This window comes from Egretta garzetta, unplaced genomic scaffold (assembly GCF_000687185.1).
Source record: "Egretta garzetta isolate BGI_Z169 unplaced genomic scaffold, ASM68718v1 scaffold828, whole genome shotgun sequence".
Lineage (NCBI taxonomy): Eukaryota > Metazoa > Chordata > Aves > Pelecaniformes > Ardeidae > Egretta > Egretta garzetta.
Genome location: NW_009260636.1, coordinates 453,645 through 458,099, shown reverse-complemented (window position 1 = coordinate 458,099; position 4,455 = coordinate 453,645).

Sequence of the window (4,455 nt, the reverse complement as noted above, 5' to 3'; positions counted from 1 at the left end):
TCTACAACTGCCTGACAGGAGGTTGTAGCAAGGTGGGTGTTGGTCTCTTCTCCCAGGTAACGGGCGATAGGATGAGGGGAAATGGCCTCAAGTTGCGCCAGGGCAGGTTTAGGTTGGACCTTAGGAAAAATTTTTTCACCGAAGGGTTGTCAGGCACTGGAATGGGCTGCCCCAGGCAGTGGTCAAGTCCCCATCCTGGAGGTATTTAAAAGACAGGCAGATGAGGTGCTTAGGGACTTGGTTTAGTGGTGGGATGGCAGGGTTAGGTTAATGGTTGGACTTGATGATCTTAAAGGTCTTTTCCAACCTAAACGGTTCTGCGATTCTAGGATTTATTCCACAAATGTTCCCAGGACCCCTTTGAAATAAGCTAGAAACTGTAATGCCTGTGGTCTGCTTTCAAACGGATACTTAAAGGGTATGATTTTTGTGTCTCCTCCTCAGGCTCTCAGAGGTACGCACATGATAGGAAACCTGCATTTCTGGCTTGTGTGTGCCTCTGGGTGAGAGGAACGGCTGATTCTCTTTGGCTCAGAGACCTGTGAAGAAGACATGAGTAAGTCTCACATGAACCATCCTCAGCTTGGCAGCCTTATACTGTCATTTGCTGCTAGTGCTAAAACCAGCACAGTTGAATATAGTATTGCAGTCAGATGTGGTAGCTCCCAGCCAGTATGGGAAAGCACCAGAAGCTTCACTTCCACCCGTGTCACTTTCTACAACTTTCCTGCCATCCACCAAAGGAAGGGGTGGGTGTTCCCAGTGGTTGCTCCCCTGTTTTGTTCTCAATTAGCTCTGCCTTTCCTGTTTTCATATATCGCAAATCCATGTGCATGAGGGAAAGGTGGAATAGAGGAAGAACACACAGGAGAGGGCTGATAGTTTTAGCAATGGTGTCTCTCAGTGTAGTGTGTACTGTAGTGAGAGGTTTAACACCAAGTTTTCCTGATTTAATATGGCTGTGAAATGACCAGACAGGCACCATTTGGCTGAGTACATAGAAATCACTGTTGCTTTCAAAATTGCTATTGCACAGTCGGGACCTTAATAATTACAGAAGCATTCTTCCAGCTGAGCTTTCTTCCCTAGAACGTGCAGAGGACCTGGGCATGACTGCAAAACAGTCCTAGAAATATTTTGTCACGCAGTTTTCAATCCTTCTTCCTAAACCTGATTCCTAGAGTCCACGTTTTGTCAGCATCTTCTCTGGACATTTGCCTAAGTTTCAAACTTTTGGGGGGCCTGTTTATAACAAGACGTCCAGAACAAAATGTTACATTTCACCTCCAGTGGGGTGGAGGGAGGGAGAAGCTGAAGGTACTTCATCCCCCTAAAGTGCAATGCCTCTATGTAATACAGCCTAGCGGTGCTTTTATTATTTTCCCCTGCTATGTTGTGTCACAAATTTCTGTCTAACATGCTATTTCCCCAACACTCCTAGCACTGCTCTTTGCTGTGTGTCCTTGTGCACTGAATTCTTGTGGCTTGAATTGTTTTTCTCAGGTACGCTGTTCTGCATTTTTCCCAGATGAAGTCACTCTTCTTAGCGTTTGCCTCTGCCTTCAGTTCTTCTGCAACAGTAGAGTCCAGCACTGGATAAAGGTAACAAACTACAGTTCATGTTAGAGTCTCACTGCTGTGTTTCTCTAGCTCCAGTGATTTTTTGCATCATTCTTCCACTGCAATTTTCATGAGTGTGTTTTTAATTCCTACTTCTTACTTCATCAAAGAATATTTTGAATCAAACCAACCCTAGTAATGATTCCCATCTTTCTTTGTTAGAAACTCCTCTCATGCTACTCCTTATTTTCATTTTACATTGTTATTTCAGTAGTGTCTCTTACCCAGTTTCTGTTGCCAAGATCCTGTCTGTAGCCAAGGCAACTTAAATAATTTTGAGAGTAAGATAGCGAGAGGTGATGTATCAATTACTAATATCCAAGTAAATGACCTCTGTGGCACTCTCTGTATGCAACATTGCAAATTCTGCTTGATTTAAAATGTTTGGGTGCAGTGTGTGCAGTTGTGGAGACAGGGAAGATTCCTCACTAATGAAGACCTGCTGTTTTGTAATGCTGCAACGTGTTCCAGCCTATTCCAGTGCCATGCGTATCACGTGGGATCTGGGCTGGCAGCCAGTGCAAATGTTTCTTCAAGGACTTTAGGACATATTCTAATTATGTTTAGATTCTCCCACTCTCTTTTCATCTGAAGGATGTCACTCTCTCTGCTCATTTCAAAGTGCGGTGCAAAGCGCTCCATCTGCCAGCGTTGAGAGGGGCCCACTGGTGCACTTGTGCAAGAGGCAGTAGGATGGCTGGCTTTGTGAGTGACTCTTTAACCTCCAGCTGTGAGAAGTCCCAGGCCTTTGAACGCTGTCAGAGCTTGGCCAGTGTCCAGCGGTGTTTTCATCCAGTGCTGGAGGAGATGTAAATTTCCCTGGAAGAAAAAGCTTCATTTCTCCGAGCCTAGCAGGGGAAAAGGGGGAATGACTTGCGGGATGAAGCACCCAAAACTCTCCATAGCTGAAAAAAAAGCAACGTTTTGTGGAGGGAAATGGAGGGGAAAATGTATTTGTGGGAGCTATGCGTGTGAATACATGTATTTTCTCTCAACCTGGTGTTGAATGTGTGTGATAGGACTACAGGATCTTACCTAGGGGTCTTTTTTAAGGGAACTGGAGTTGCAAAACAGCGTGCAAGAATTAAGGCCGTTACACAATACTGTGCACTGGAATATGATTCTGCAAGGTGAATACAGTGAGGACAGATCCATGTCTATACGTGATATATAGCAAATGAGACTGTACATTTCTGTGGGTGTGTAGGACAGGCTGAGGGCTTTTGAAAAGGTGCAGACTCAGCCTGGAGGAAATGTTCCTGATGTGGGGAGGAAGGAGAAAGAAACTCTTTTCTGTCCCTACTTCGCAAATTATCCAGGGGCAAGCCTGTATTCTTGTCTCTGCTGTGGTCCGTGCCCTCTGACCAGGTAATCAGTGCTAAATTGCATGGGTTCTTCCCTGGAGAGAGACGTGCAGTAACACCTTCTTTTCAGCTAAATTCTCAAGGGTGATATTGTTATGTCAGATCCCTGGCTAATTAATGATTCATACTCTCTAGGCAAGTGCATTAATTAACTGGATACATAAGAAAGTCTGGGTCAAACTTCAAAAAGTCGGCCAGACTCTCTCAATCCTTCGTGGCTGCTGGGATCATCCTGCTGCCTGGTGTGACCTGAGCAATCTGCCAGACAGGCATGTCTCAGTCCTGATTCTCACAGGTTCACGGTAGCATTCAGCAGCAGTTCAAGACTCTGATTGTGGGTGGCACGTGTATCCAGGAAAAAGTTTTTGTGTAACTTCTGGGGCCAATGTTACTGATAGAGCTGAAGTGATTTCAGGAGGGGAATGGGACCAGGGTTTAAAATCTCTAGCCTGCATGTCACTAACAGAACACAAGCCACCTTCGTGGTTGCCACTGATTGTGGTAACCATCGTGGACTCCTTCAATAGAATATGGGGCACGGGCTGTTGTGGAGTTAGTTGTTGGATAAAGCTTCTCCTGAAAAAAAAAAAAAAAGGAAATCTATGTTTTATTCCTTCCATCATGCCCAAACATAAGATCAGGAGAGAGGAAGAGAAACTGAGGCTAATTCTCTTCTTTGCCTATACTTGGTTTATATTGCTGTAAGCTTGCTTACCTCAGTATACGTAAGATGAAAGTCAGGCTGTGCTCTTGGGACTGGGTGCATAAGACTGGAGTAGGCGTCTGGCTCAAAGAGGTTTCTTTGTACTTTAATGGGCATTGCAAGTGGTTCCCAAGAGAATTCTTTGGATGAAAGCTATTTTTCTATGAGCAGACTACCTAGAGTCTCATTATTGCTCTGGCTTTTGCTGCACAGCACATATGTTACTGCAGGGTTGTCAGCCCTTCAGTAGATTTCTACAGCGCAATAAAAATAAGTAGATTAACCAAGCAAAGAAGATTAGAGACACTTTGAGGAAGGAAAGGGAAGGGAGGAGGATGATCAGGAGGGGGTATAAAAAGCGACCACAAGACTGTGAGTGCCAGGCTTCCTGGTGCATGTTACACAGGGTGGCTTTCTTTGTCCCTTTCGGGTTTGGGTTAGGCAGACTGAATAGAACTGATCCTGACACCATGTCCAAAGAGAAACTGGAGTCACTGGTCAAGAACATGGAGATCATGCTCTCTGAGGTAGAGCAGCTGAAGATCCACTGCACCAAGCAGACAGAAGAGGTGAACCAGGTGGTACAGGAACTGCGCCGAGAGAACAGGGAGCTGACGGAGAAGTATGAGCACATCTGTCAGGATCTGAAGGAGGCCAAGGAGGCCATTGCCCAGCTGCAGGACACCAAGTTTGCCTTTGAGGCAAAGGAGCGGCAAGCACAGAAGCTCAACCGGCAGCTGTGAAGCATCAGGAAAGAGAAGCGAGAGA